We start from the raw sequence: 16,144 nt of genomic DNA, 5'->3' as shown, positions 1-16,144 counted from the left end.
ATCTGAATTTATTGTAGGAAGCAGTCCGCACAATTGAGGAAAAATATTCACCAAGTATTCTCTTATAGTCATAAAATTATGAAACTAAGTGGAATCGATCTGTAGCTCCCTGATCTACATTTTTTGTATTTACGGCCTTCACAGATTAAAACTACAACAGGGATGAAATTATGATTTAGTGCAGATGATGGTGATGGTAACGGGTAGAGTGGATGTTAGGGTTATGGATGATAATGGAGATGAGGGTGGACAGTGGATGTTGTTAAGGATAAAGACGAAGGGGAAAAAGTGGTCGAGATCCCAAAGAAGAAGGAGGACTCGATAGACGAGGGAGATTAGAAGTTAGGAGAGAACTTGCCAGCGGTAGAGGTGGTAGGTTGGTAAAGAGGGAGGAGGGAGATTAGAGTAGAGAGAATAGACAGAAGATAGGAGGCAAGAAATCAATAATCCAATAGCATAATGATTTTGGCTGTCATCCACACCTTTATAGAAGCTATCCAATAAGCCCTAACAAAAATAACTAACCCTAATCCTAGTGGAATCCCGCTGATCGCGTTCGAACGCGCCCGATCGCATTCGAACGCACAAAAGGCATTCTTTGTATGTGCGAATGCGATGCAGGCATTCGAATGCGGCATCCAAACGATCCTGACTATGTTTGAATGCGCATTTAGTGTTATCTATTTTTGCGAACCTAATGTAGGCATTTGCAAGGATGTTCGAATACGACCCCTTCCGTGTTTGACCGTGACCTAAAGGAATTTTCTTTTAATAAAAATAAACAACTAATGAAATAAGAAAAGAGTCTAACAAGGTATTCATCATGAGGCTTTGGAAAATTGCTAGAGCATTGGTGGGGCCAAACGGCATCACTCAGAACTCGTAGTGCCCGTTCGGAGTCCAAAATGCGGTTTTATGCACATTCGCAGGGTGAATTCTAATTTGATGATACCTAGCCCTCAGGTCAAGCTTGCTGAATATGGTCACCCTTGCAAGCTCGTCTAGTAGCTCCTCGATGACCAGAATGGGATACGAGTCCTTGACAGTGATAGCGTTTAGTGCCTGATAGTTGACACGAAAACGCCACAACCCATCGTTCTTCCGCAGCAATAACATGGGCGATGAGTAAGAGCTATGACTTGGTTGTATGAGGCCTTGTTCTAATATCTCGGCCACAATTTTGGAGATAACCTCCTTCTACACATGTGGATACCGATATGGTCTCACATTCGCCGGTGCAGCCCTGGGCACAATCTCTATGCGATGGGCCGCCGTTCGCGTCGGTGGCAACTCATTTGGTTCCTCAAACAGTCCAGCAAATTTATCCAATAAATTAGACAAATTAATTGTAGTATCTAGACTCATTTGAGGCTCATCTCCTTCTGGTCCTAACTGAAGAAGATAGACCCAATCACCCGCACAAGGCAGCCTCACCATTGGCTACATTGCTAGAATCGGTAGGGACCGAACGCCATCAAGCCGCACCTCTTTTTTTCCTTGCTGAAATTTCATCCACATACTCCGGAAATTAAATGTGAGAGTCCCAAGCTCTGACACCACTAAGTGTCAAGGACAATGTTCGCTCCTCACAGCGCCAACGGATACAAGTCCAAGTCCACAATGATATCATGTCCTTGCACCTGTATATCGACTCGGCAGCACAAGCTCTCTGCTCGAAGATTCGTGCCATCTCCAATAGTAACCTCAAACCTTGCGGTCGGTTCAGCATCCAAGCCCATCTTCTCACCAACCACTCATCTAAAAAGTTGTGTGTACTCCCAGAATCGATAAGGATATACACACAATGCTTTCTAAAGAGTCCATTCACTTGCAATGTCTTCGACGGAGAAGTACCCGAATATGCATGCATCGATATCTCAGCTTGGATATCTTCCACAACACCCTCCTCCACGTCCTCCCCATGGGACCTCCTTTACAAACTCTCTATCATCAACAACCTCATCGTCCCCCTTGGGACTGTCGATGAGCATCACACTCCCGATCGGTTTGGAATACCGATGACCGGGGGTGAAATGTTCATCGCATTGAAAGCAAAGCTCTCTCGCTCTTTGCTCCTCCACCTGGGCAGGTGTGAGAGTTCGAAGGGAGGTCTTGTGCCTCCTCTAACATCGAAGATGGTCTCAAGGGTGGTCGTGCCCTTATAGCTGCCTCTGAACCTGTAGAATTTCCAATCGGCATTCTTAATGCAAACCGCCCATCTCGGCTGCCCCAACTTGCCTTCGCTGCCATTTTCAAAGCCTTGTGCTTTAGCTCCATCCTCACGACCTTCTCAAAGGCCTCCTAAAGAGTGGTAGGACAAAGAGCATGAACATTCACCTAAATTTCCTCCCACAGCCCTAAAATAAAAGTGCTCATCAATGTTAGTTCGGGTCAAGGTGGCTCGCACCAGCTACTAACTCTTTTAAATTCTACTTAGTACTCCAATACGGTTGTCCTCTGAACAATATTACTTAATGTTGCAGCATAATCTTCACACACCGTTGTCCCAAATCTACATGTAATCCGCCTATAAAATTCTACCCAACTAGTAAATCCTCCACCTTGAATGCCCGATCGGTACCAATGCAACGCCGTTCCTTGAAGGTGAAAGCTTGCCATCGTCACTTTTATGTCCTCCGCTGTCTCTTAATAATCAAAATACTGATCTACTTGAAATAACCAATCCGTCGAATCCCCGCCTTAGAATTTTAGAAAGTCCAAGTGTGCAGTTCTCCCTCAGATAGTATTGTCGGGCTCATGAAAGATCCTTGGTTTAGATCTAAACCACTGTGGTTGTTGCTTTGCTTCTCGGAATCCTCGAACATGTCTTACACCATCTCCAACGCCCTTGTGAACGCTTGCATTAGGTTCGCAAATGCGGAGAACGCATATTGTTCGTTCGAACGTGGTCGGGCGAGTTCGAACGCCTGCATTCGAACGCCTACATTGCGTTCGCACAAACAGAGATGGAGCTTTTTGAGTGCGTTCGAACGCGATCAGGCGTGTTTGAATATGACCGACGGGAATCCTTTAGAATTAGGGTTTCATAATATTTTAGGACTTGTTGGCTAGCCTCTATAAATATGTGGATGGCAGCCAACTTCATTATGCTATTGGACTATTAATTTCTTGCCTCTTATTTTCTCTCTAGACTCTCTCCCTCCTCTCTCTTCACCACCCTTCCACCTCTACCGTTGGCAAAGTTTCTCCTCACTTCTAATCTCCCTCGTCTATCGAGTCACCCCTCTTCTTTGGGATCTTGATCACTTCGTTCCCTTCATCTACATCTCTTAATCACATCCACCATCCACCCTCATCTCCATACCCATCCATAACCCTAACATCCACTCCAACCGTCACCACCACCATCACCCACGTTCTTTCATATTTTCATCTCAGTTGCAGTTCGATTCTACAAAGGGCATAAATATGAAAGTTGTAGATTAGGAAGTATGGATCTAACCTAATTAGTTTCGTAATTTTTTGACTATTGGAGAATATTTGGCGAATATTTTTCCCACGGTTGCGCGGACTACTTTCTGCAATAAATTCAGATCTCAAGGAATTATTCCGTAGCCTATCTTTTGTATAAGAACTCATCAAATTGGTATTAGAGCTTATCAATTTGGTATCAGAGCAGGCGAACCTCAGGCCTCCATTAATGGTTGAAACAAGGAAAATGACTTCAACAAGCAGACCTATGGAGAGCACACTGACAAGGAAAGACTCAAACCACGATAACCCTAACCGTGAGGTCAATTCCTTTCGAGTGACCACGGTAGGACCAAGTCAACTAATATCCATGGGTGCGAATATGGATGAACTTAGGGGCATGTTCCAAACATTGTTGCATAAAGTTGACAATATGCAAAAGGATCACAATGAATTCAAGGAATATGTCATGAACCGAGTGGGTTCGTCATCTCCTCGATGACGATCGGAGTTTCAAAAAGGACTAGCGGTGGGACCTCATCAAACCGATACACCACAGGTCCAGGTGTGTCATATGAGTGTCAATGATCAAAGCTTACCTATGTCTACACATCATCCTCCACCTCTATACCAAAACCTAAGACCGGTGGTGGTGGAACCTGAGATGCGTGCGGCACCGGTGCACTTCGTCGATGAGGAGAATTGGCACTTTGAGGATGAGGTTGATCCCTATGGAGATGGTGATAGATGTGCTCGAGGATTTAGAGAAGGTGATCAACATGTACAAAGGTTTAGACCTGAACCAAGGATCTTTTGCAAACCGGACAACGCTATTCGGGCGAGAACCGCACGCTTGGACTTTCCAAAATTCCAAGGCGGTGATCCAATAGATTGGGTGTTTTAAGTTGAATAATATTTTGATTGCTAAGGTAAAGCAGAAGATGCAAAAGTCCAGATAGCAAGCTTCCACCTCCAAGGAACGGTATTGCATTGGTATAGATCGGTTATTCATGGAGGTGGATTTACCGGATGGGCTAATTTTTGTAGGAAGATTACACAGATTTGGGAAAGTGGCATATGAAGATTTTGCTGCCACATTAAGCAAGATAGTTCAGAGGATAACTGTATTGGAGTACTAAACTGAGTTTGAAAGAGTTAGTAGTTATTGTGAGCTATCGGGGCCCGAACAGAAATTAATGAGTATATTAATTTTAGGGCTGCGGGATGAGATACAAGCAGATGTTCATGCTCTATGTCCTACTACTCTTGAGGAGGCCTTTGAGAAGACCGTGAGGATGAAGCAAAAGCATATGGCTCTAAAGATGGCAACGAAATCCAATTGGGGCAACCGAGATGGGCGGTTTGCACCTAGAACGTCGCCTACAAATTCAGCGGTTTTAAAAACAACGGCTGTGAGCACTAGACCACGACCACCTTTCAGACCTTCTTCACATGTTTAAGGAGGCACTAGACCCCTCGTTCGAACTCTCACACCTGCCCAAGTGGAGAAGCGAAGAGCGAAGAGCCCTTGCTTTCGATGTGATGAGCATTTCACCCCCAGTCATCGGTGTTCTAAACTGATCGGGAGTGTGATGCTTATTGATGGTCTTGAGGAGGATGATGAGGTTGTTGATGATGGAGAGTGTCCAGAGGAGGTCCATGAAGAGGCTCTTGTGGAGGGAGTGGAGAAAGATGTTAAAGCTGAAATATCAATGCATGCATATTCGAATACTTCCGCGCCAAGGATGTTACGGGTAGATGGACTCGTTCGAAAGCATTGTGTGCACATCCTCATCAATTCGGGATGTACACACAACTTTCTAGACGAGAGGTTAGTAAAGAGATTGGGTTTGGATGCCAAACCGACCATGGGATTTGACGTTGCAATTGGAGATGGCACAAAGCTTAGGGCGAAGAGCTTGTGTCGCCGGGTCAGTATACGGGTGAAAAAACACAATATCAATGTGGACTTGTATCCATTGGCGCTGCGAGAAGCGGACATTGTCCTTGGTGCTCAGTGGTAATAGAGTTTAGGACCCGTCACATTTGATTTTCGGAGGATGTGGATGAAATATAAACAGAGAAACAAAGATGTGCGGCTAGATGGTGTTTGATCTTCGCCGATTCTTGCAATGCAACCTGTGGAGGGGTGATAGGATTGGGAACCAAAGATAGGCTACGCTAAGATTCCTTCAAGATCTGAATTTATTATAGGAATCAGTCCGTGCAACCGTGGAAAAGTATTCGTCAGATATTATCCGGTAGTCAAAAAATTATGAAACTAATAGGGTTGAATCTGTAACTTCTTGATCTACAACTTTCTTATTTATGCAATTTGCATATTCAAATTTTAGAAAATACGGAAACACGGAATAACATGGGTGATGGTGGTGGTGACAGGTGAAGTGGATTTTAGGGTTATGGTGATACGCTCCTCTTTAGGCTAAGGTTCGATCTCTTCCAATTCTCAGATCTGGACTGATGCTGGCATGGAACTTTGAAAATAGATCTCGACAGATACCGCAGTCCGATCGATGTAAATTTTTCATATGTTGTAGCCCCAGAAAAGAGCTTTCCAACGAATCCAGTGTCAGTGAATCGGAGGTGGAGATCTTGAGATATCGTCCGATTAGTGGATGATGGTCAGGATGGTCTGTTTTGGATCCGTGGATGGAGGCACGTGATCCTAGGTGATAGTGGTTGGAGGAGGACCAGCGTTAACGAGGTGGCACCGGTGAAAAATGGTGGAGGAAGGGCTATGGTAGATGGAAGGGTTAGGGCAAGTGTCGGATAGATTGGAAGAAAAGGGAGGAGAGGGCCGCCCCTAAGGGTCTAGGGTGATTGGCCGATCGAGAGAGGTTAGAAGCGGCGTCGCCGGGGATTGAGAGAACGGGAGCGAAGAAGACGAAGGAGGCAAGGTAAAACTCAATTCTCAATAATCAATAATGACTTTGGTTGCCATCCACATCCTTTTAGAGGCTAACCAACAACTCAAAATTAACCCTAATAATATAATTTTCGCCGACCGCGTTCGAACGCGCCTGACCACATTCGAACGCACCGCGTTCGAACACACCGAGTTCGCTCCTCTAGATTTGCGAACACAATGCAGGTGTTCGAACGTGCCTGTTTCCCACTTCTCTAGATTTGCGAACGCGATGTAGGCGTTCACAGTGCGTTCGAACGCAGAGTGCACTCTCTTCACCCACGTTCACAACCCCGTTCACAAACGCGTTCGAACTCACTCCACCCGAGTTCGAACGTGACTTACAGAAAACTTATTTTAATGGAAATTAAATACTAAAACATGAAACAAAAACACTCCTAAAGTGAATCCAAGCTCAAGACGACATCAGTGAAGTCCAAACCGTATCAATCCACCATGCTTCTACAACCTAGTCCTCAAGGTTTGAAGTTTGAGAAACGATCTTTGAACTCTAACTCACATTCCTCCATGGTATGATCTTTTGCATTGGTTCCCCACATATCTGAAGATATAGGAAATGCTGGTGCTGAAAAAGAGGTAAGCTCACTTGTGTCCGGTTGGCGCGAAAGAGCATCGGCCGCTCGATTCTCAATCCCTGTTTTGTAGACTAATTCGTAGTCATACCCAAGGAGTTTCATGACCCACCATTGTTGGGCTGGGGTGTGCACACGTTGCTCCATGAAGTAGGGTAAGCTACGCTGGTCCGTGCGGATAGTAAACCGTTGGCCAATCAAGTAGGGTCGCCATTCGGTGACGGCATGTTGAATCGCTAGCATTTTGCGCTCATAGGTGGATAGTTGTCGCGATTGGTTTGACAATGCCTTGCTCATATACGCCATGGGTCTGCCCTCTTGCATCAAAACTGCTCCAATGCCCTCACCCGAAGCATCGCATTCCACCACAAAGGGCATGCCGAAATCCGGTAGTGCTAGAACCGGAGCGGTAGACATAGCTGTCTTCAAGGCTTCAAAGGCCTCCGTTGCTTTGCCCGTCCATTGAAACCCACCTTTTCTGAGTAAGGAAGTCAGCGGGGCAGCAATTTTTCCATAGTTGGCAACGAATCGCCGGTAGTACCCCGTCAACCCAAGGAATCCCCTCAATTCCCGCTAATTAGTAGGAATCGGCCAATCCACCATATTCTTAATCTTGCTTGGATCGGCTTCCACTCCTTTTGCTGAGATTATATGCCCCAAGTACTCCACTCGTGGCTCTCCCCAAAGACACTTGCTCATCTTGACTTTTAACTGGTTTTGTCGCAAGATATTTAATACCTCCCGCACGTGCTGCAAGTGCTCACTCCAATTCCTGCTATATATTAGAATATCGTCAAAGAAGACGAGCACGTACCGACACAAGAGTGGGCAGAAGAGGTCATTCATTAGCCCTCGGAAGGTGGCCGGTGCATTAGTGAGCCCAAATGGCATGACTCGAAACTCATAGTGGCCATCGTGAGTTCGCAATGTCGTTCTGTGCACATCTTTTAGGTCGACTCAGATTTGGTGGTACCCCACTCTTAAGTCAAGTTTGCTGAAGTAGGCCGACCCTGTGAGCTCATCCAACAACTCCTCGATCACCGGTATTGGATACTGGTCCTTGACAGTAATTGTATTCAAGGCTCGGTAGTCGACACAAACCGCCAACTCCCGTCTTTCTTCCGAACCAGCAGCATCGGCGACGAGTAGGCACTTTTACTTGGTTGAATAATCCCTTGCTCGAGCATTTTCACCACCAATTTACTAACCTCTTCCTTCTGGACATGCGGGTACTGATAGGGCCGGACATTTGCTGGTTCAGCCCCTGGAATGATCTAGATGCGATGGTCGTGCCGACGGGTTGGCGACAGCCCTCGGGGTTCCTCAAAGAGATCCTAGAACTCCTGCAGCAGTTCTTGCATATCAGCGGCTATTTTCCTTGGTGGTGGATGTTTTGGTTCAGCGACAGCCATTTGCAATAGTAGAGCTCAGTCCCCTACATAAGGAGAGCCCACAAGTGGTTGCAATGTCGGCCCTTACCGTGGTTGATTTCCATCCAACAGCACCCTTCGTCCATTCCTCCGAAATATCAGTGTGAGGTTTGAGAAATCAAATGTTACGGGCCCCAAGCTTTGAAGCCATTGAGTCCCCAAAACAATGTCGGCCCCTCGCAAGGCCGACGAATAAAGGTCCAATGTGAAAGTTTGGCCTTGCACCTTCAATTCCACACCTCCAAAAATAAAATCCGCTCGCAATGTGGTGCCATCTCCAATCGTCACATCGAACCCTTCCGTGGGTTCCAACTCGAGCCCAATCTTCTTAAGGAGCCTCTTGTCAATGAAGTTGTGGGTGGACCCGGTGTCAATCAAGATTCTCACTGTGGTTTTCTTGACTACACCGTTCACCCGCAAGGTCTTAGGTGCAGTTGTTCCCGAGTAGGCATGGAGGGAGATTTTGGCTATCATGTCCTCCACGGGTTGCTCCTCAGCTTCTCCTTGATTTCTAGCCACACCTTCATTTTCAGATACAAACTCATCCTCAGCCTCCTCCAATCCATCGATTAGCATCACCGATCCCATCGGTTTAGCACAGCGATGCCCGGGTATAAACTTCTCATCACAACGGAAGCATAGGTCCTTGGCCCTTCGTTCCTCCACTTGGGCAGGTGTGAGTGCTCGTCCCGGACCTCTAGGTGCGTACTTCACATCTTGGGATGGCTTCAAGGGTGCTCGAGGAGGTACCACTGCAGCAGTAACTCTTGGTACTCCGGTGATGTTTCCTGCCGCTATGGTTGGTTGAGATTGGTTGCGGCTTCCTTGGCTTGTCTAACTCTGTTTTAGGTGTATCTTCATGGCCCTATGTTTGTCTTCCATAAGCACCGCATCGTTGAAGACCTCCTTTAAGGTTCTAGGCCTTAAAGCCCACACATCGGCTTGTATGTCACCCCGCAGCTCAGAGATGAAGGTGCTGCGAAGTTGCTGATCCGTCCATGGTGGATGACATCGGCTACTAATCCTCTCAAATTCTTCTTGGTATGCCTCAACCGTAGTCTTTTGCACTGTCTTTGAGAGGAGAGCATCAAAGTCTTCATACCCTGACGCTCCAAATCGCCGTGTGATATCAACACAAAATTCAGCCCAAGTTTCGATAGCCTTCATGGCATTGGCTACTCGAAACCAATGAAGTGTGGCATCCTCAAGGTGGAAGCTCGCAAGCATCACCTTGTATTCTTCCGCTGTACCTTGGTATGCAAAGAATTGCTCTGCCCTATACAACCAATCGATCGAATCGCCACCTTTGAACTTGGGGAATTCAAGACGCACGACTTGTCCACGGATGCCGTTGTCTCATTCCGGATCATGTCCAAGTCCTTATCTAACCGGGGGAGGATGCACCATGAAGGGTTGATGATCCCTCCTTCGGTTTTGATTAACTCGCCGTGGTTCCGAATCGTATTGACCCACCCATGGATCTTGATCTCCAAGGTGGTCTGCATAGTGGTTTGCTCGTCAGATGGGTTCACCTGCAACTGGACCTGGTGTAACCATCCTTGCTTGCCTCTACCCATAGGGTGGTGGTAGCAGCGACTCTTGTGGTTGCAAAGGCTGAACCGATGGCGGTGGGTTCAAGAGGGTGGACTCGCGTTGTGGGGTCGATGGTGTGTTCCCATTCGCCATTGCTTCCCTTATCGCCTGTAGTTCCCGCATCATCTCTATCATCATCTGGTTGGTGATGGCCATTTGCTCGGAAAGAGACACCAACACGGCTTGAACGCTAGGTTCTTCCGTATTCCAATTAGATCGGGCGGTTCCGCGGGTGGAAGTCCCCACAATCGTTTCCCCTTCCTCTATTGGGAGAATCTCTTCTTCATCATCTCGCCGTGCAACCATGGCTCTAGTGGTCATCATAGGAAGCGCTTGTCAGAGGAACGGTGGCTTTGATACCAAGCTTGATATGATCTCCACTTTAGGCTAAGGTTCAATCTCTTCCGATTCTCATATCTAGACTAATTCTGGCACGGAACTTTGAAAATAGATCCCGAACGATACCGCCATCGGATTGATTTTTTATAGCCCCAAAAAAGAGCTTTTTAATGAATCTAGTTTCCGGCAAATCGGATGTGTGGATCTCGAGATATCGTCAAATTAGTAGACGATGGTCAGGGTGGTCTGTTTTGGATCCGTGGATGGAGGCACGTGATCCTAGGTGATGGTGGTTGGAGGAGGACCGGCATTAACGGGGTGGCACCAGTGAAAAGTGGTGGAGGAAGGGTTATGGTCGATGGAAGGGTTAGGGCAAGTGTCGGATAGATCGAAAAAAGGGGGAGGAGAGGGCCGCCCCTAAGGGTCTAGGGTGATTGGCCGGTCGAGAGAGGTTAGAAGCGGCGTCGCCGGGGATTGAGAGAACGGGAGCAAAGAAGACAAAGGAGGCAAGGTAAAACTCAATTCTCAATAATCAATAATGACTTTGGTTGCCATCCACATTCTTTTAAAGGCTAACCAACAACTCAAAATTGACTCTAACAATATAATTTTCGCCGACCGCATTCGAACGCACCCGACCGCGTTCGAACGCACCGAGTTCGCTCCTCTGGATTTGCGAACGCGATGCAGGCGTTCGAACGCACGATCGAACGCGCCTGTTTCTCACTTCTCTGGATTTGCGAACGCGATGCAGGCATTCACAGTGCGTTCGAACGGGGCGTTCAAACTCACTCCACCCGCGTTCGAATGCGACTTACAGAAAACTTATTTTAATGGAAATTAAACACTAAAACATGAAACCAAAACACTCCTAAAGTGAATCCAAGCTCAAGACGACATCGGTGAAGTCCGAATCGTATCATATGGATGGGTATGGAGATGAGGGTGGATTGTGGAAGTGATTAAGGGAAGTAAACGAAGGGAACGAAGTGGTCGAGATCCCAAAGAAGAGGAGTGACTCGGCAGACGAGAGAGATTAGAAGCGAGGAGAAACCTTACGAACGGTAGATATGGAAAGATGGTGAAGAGGCAAGAAATCAAGAATCTAATAGCATAATGAAGTTGGCTGCCATCCACATATTTATAGAGGCTAGCCAACAAGTTCTAAAACAAACATGAAACCCTAATTCTAGAGGATTCCCGTTGATCGTTTTCGAACATGCCCGATCGCGTTCGAATGCACTCAAAAAGCCTCTTAGTGAGGCTTTATCTCAAAAATCTTAGTGAGGCTTTATCTCAAAAAGCTACTGGACTTCACCAAAGACTTCACCAAAGCTACTGGACTTCACCAAAGACTTCACCGAGCAATGACGACGACATCTTAGTGAGGCTTTATCTCAAAAATCTTAATAATTATTGATTTCTAAGGGAGAGATGTTAGCAATTCTACATGCGGTGACAAAGTGGAGGCCTTATTTGATTGGTGGACCATTCATTATCTGAACTGATCAAATTAGCCTTCCATACTTTATGGGACAACGTATTGATACGATCTCTCCTTTTGGCTAAGGTTCGATCTCTTCCAATTCTCAGATTTGGACTAGATCTGGCACGAAAATTTAAAAATAGATCCCGAAAGATGTCGCCGTTGGATCGACGTGAAATTGTATATGTTGTAGCCCCAGAATAGAGCTTTCCAAAAAATTAAGTTTCAGGCAAATCAGATGTGAGGATCTCGAGATATCGTCTGATTAGTGGACGAACGTTAGGGCATCTGATCAGGATCCGTGGATGGAGGCACGAGATCCTAGATGATGGTAGTTGGTGGTAGACCGGCGTTAATGGGGTGGCACCAGTGAAAAGTAGAGGTGGAAGGGTTATGGTTGATGGAAGGGTTAGGGCAAGTGTTGGATAGATTGGAAGAAGGGGGAGGAGAGGGCCACCCCTAAGGACTAGGGTGATTGGCCGGTCGAGGGAGGTTATGTTAAGCTCTGATGTGAATTGATAGGCTCTTATACCAATTTATTAAAGCTCGGATACCAAATTGATGGGATCTAAAACCAAAAGATCGGCTACGGAATAATTCCTTAAGATCTGAATTTATTGCAAGTAGTCCGCGCAACAGTGGGAAAATATTCGTCAGATATTCATCGGTAGTTAGAAAATTACTAAACTAATTGGGTAGGATTCAAATCTTCCTAATCTACAACTTTCGTATTTATACCCTTCACAGATTCGAACTGTAGCAGGGACGAAAATATGAAATAACGTGGGTGATGGTGGTGGTGACGGATAGAGTGGATGTTAGGGTTATGGATGGGTATGGAGATGAGGGTGGATTGTGGAAGTGATTAAGGAAAGTAGATGAAGGGAACGAAGTGGTCGAGATCTCAAAGAAGAGGGGTGGCTCGACAGTCGAGGGAGATTAGAAGCAAGGAGAAGCCTTGCCAACAGTAGAGGTGGAAAGATTGTGAAGAGGGAGGAGGGAGTCTAGAGAGAAGATAGGAGCAAGAAATCAAGAATCCAATAGCAATATAAAGTTGGGTGTCATCCACATATTTATAGAAGCTAGCCAACAAGTTCTAAAACAACATGAAACCCTAATTCTAGAGGATTCCCGTCGATCGCGTTCGAACGTGCCCGATCGCGTTCGAATGCACTCAAAAAGCCCCTTGTCTGGATTTACGAACGTGACACAGGCATTCAAATGCGGGTGTTCTAACGCATAATATGCATTCTCTGTATTTGCGAACCAGATGCAGGTGTTCACAAGAAATTCATAAGGATATTCGAACGCGACTCCACCTGCGTTCGGACGCGACCTACAGGAATTTTATTTTAATGATAATAAACACCTAATACAATAAGAAAGGATTCTAACTAACTATATCATAGGGCTGCCTTGTGCGTATGATTTGGCATATCTTGTTCAGTTAGGACTAGCAAGAAATGAGCCTCAAACAAGTTTAGGTACTATAATTAAATTGTCTAATTTATTAGATAACTTTTTTGGATTGTTTGAAGAGCCACAGAAGTTGCCACTGAGGAGAGCGATGGACCATCGCATAGATATTGTACCTAAGGCTACGCCGATGAACATGAGGCCATATTGGTATTCACATGTGCAAAAAGAAGTTATCTTAAATATGGTAGCCGAGATGTTGGAGCAAGGCCTCATTCAACCAACTCATAGCTCATACTCATCCCCCGTGGTATTACTGCGAAAAAAGGATAGGACATGGCATTTTTGTGTCGACTATTGAGCACGAAACGCTATTACTATCAAAGACCGGTATCCTATTCCGGTTATCGAGGAGTTGTTGGACGAGCTTGTAGAGGCGACTATATTTAGTAAGCTTGACTTGAGGGCCGGGTATCATCAAATTAGAGTTCACTCGGCAAATGTGCACAAAATTACATTTTGAACTCCGCACGGGCATTACGAGTTCCAAGTAATGCCTTTTGGTCTCACCAATACTCCAGCTACCTGTCAAGACCTCATGAATGATATAATTCAACATCTATTGTGAAGGTATGTCTTGGTATATTTTGACAATATTTTAGTGTATAGCAGGATTAAATTGGAGCATTAGCGGTATTTGGAGGACGTATTGAATTTGTTGAAGAAAAACTAATTGAAGATCAAGAAGTCCAAGTGCCTATGGGGAGTACCAAAAGTGGAGTATTTAGGCCACATCATTTCAGCGGATTTGAGAGGATTTTTGCCGATTCATTGCCGAATATGGTAAGATCGCTGCTCCTCTCACTTCTTTGTTGAAAAAGTACTCATTTAAATGGACGGATGAATCGACGATAATAACTAGTCAGCCCCAAAAATTCTCTCAATCCGATGGTAGTAGTAGGAATAGGCTAAGCAGTCATAGATGTAACCTTTTGAGGATCCGCCGCTACACCATCTACTGAAGTAATGTGGCCTAAATACTCCACCTTTGGTACTCCCCATAGGCACTTGGATTTCTCGATCTTCAATTTGTTTTGCTCCAACAAATTCAGCACGTCCTCCAAATACCGCCAATGCTCCAATTCAGTCCTACTATACACCAAAATATCGTCAAAAAATACCAAGACATATCTTCGCAAGAGAGGCCGAAATATATCATTCATGAGGCCTTGGAAGGTAGCTGGAGCATTGGTGAGACCAAAAGATATCACTCAGAACTCGTAATGCCCGTTCGGAGTCCGAAATGCAGTTTTATGCACATCCACCAAGTGAACTCTAATTTGATGATACCCGGCCCTCAAGTCAAGCTTACTAAATATAGTCGCCCCTACAAGCTCATCCAGCAACTCCTCGATAATCGGAATAGGATACCGGTCCTTGACAGTAATAGCGTTTAGTGCTCGATAGTCGACACAAAAACACCATGTTTCATCCTTTTTTTGCACCAATAGCACGGGGGATGAATCTGAACTATGACTTGGTTGTATGAGGCCTTGCTCTAGCATCTCGGCTACCATCTTTGATATAACTTCTTTTTGCACATGAGGATACCGATATGGCCTCACATTAGCTGGTGCAGCCTCGGGTACAATCTCTATATGATGGTCCGCCGCTCTTCTCGGTGGTAACTCCTGCGACTCCTCAAACAGTCCAGAAATGTTATCTAATAAATTAGACAATTCAATTATAGTACCTGAACTCGTTTGAGGCTCATCTCCTGCTGGTTCTAATTGAAAAAGATAGGACAAATCATACGCACCAAGCAGCCCTACCATAGGCTGCATCGTAGGAATTGGCAAAGTTCGTACACCATCATCATCAAATTACTAGACCATCGATAAGCATCACACTCCCGATCGGTTTAGAACACCGATGATCGGGGGTGAAACACTCATCACATCGAAAGGAAAGGCCCTTCGGTCTTCGCTCCTCCACCTAGGCAGGTGTGAGAGTTCGAACGGGGTCTAGTGCCTCCTCTAACATCGAAAGAAGGTCTCAAAGGTGGTCGTGGTCTAGTAGTCGCAGCCGCTATTTTTGAAACCGCAGAATTTGCAGTCGGCGTTCTAGGTGCAAACCTCCCATCTCGGTTGCCCCAATTGGTTTTCGCTGCCATCTTTAGAGCCCTATGTTTTTGTTCCATCCTCATGGCCTTCTCAAAGGCCTCATCAAGAGTAGTAGGACATAGAGCACGAACATCTGCTTGTATCTCCTCTCACAACCCTGAAATAAATGTACTCATCAATATACGTTCAGGTCACGGTGGCTCACAACAACTACTAACTCTTTCAAACTCAGCTTGGTACTCCAATACGGTAATCCTTTGAACCATCTTGCTTAATGTGACAGTAAAATCTTCATATGTCGCTGTCCCAAATCTGCGTGTAATCCTCCTACAAAAATCAGCCCATCCAGTAAATCCACTACCATGAATAACCGATCTATACAAATGCAATGTCGTTCCTTTGAGGTGAAAGCTTGCCATCTAGACTTTTGCATCTTCCGCTATACCTTGACAATCAAAATATTGTTCAACTTGAAATACCCAATCCGTTGGATCACCGCCTTGGAATTTTGGAAAGTCCAAACGTGCGGTTCTCCCCCGAATAGCATTGTCAGGTTCGCGAAAGATCCTTGGCTCAGGTCTAAACCTTTGTGCATGTTGATCACCTTCTCTAAATCCTCGAGCACGTCCATCACCATCTCCATAGGGATCAAGCTCATTCTCATAGTGCCAATCCTCCTCATCGACGAAGCGCACCAGTGCCTCACGCCTCTCGGGTTCCACCACTGTCGGTCTTGGATTTTGTAACGGAGGTAGGGGATGATGTGAAGGCATAGGTAGAAGGGGATCATTGACACTTATATGACG

This window comes from Typha angustifolia, chromosome 8 (genome assembly GCF_048772165.1).
Source record: "Typha angustifolia cultivar Huaian chromosome 8, ASM4877216v1, whole genome shotgun sequence".
Taxonomy (NCBI): domain Eukaryota; kingdom Viridiplantae; phylum Streptophyta; class Magnoliopsida; order Poales; family Typhaceae; genus Typha; species Typha angustifolia.
This window is presented reverse-complemented; position numbering follows the sequence as displayed.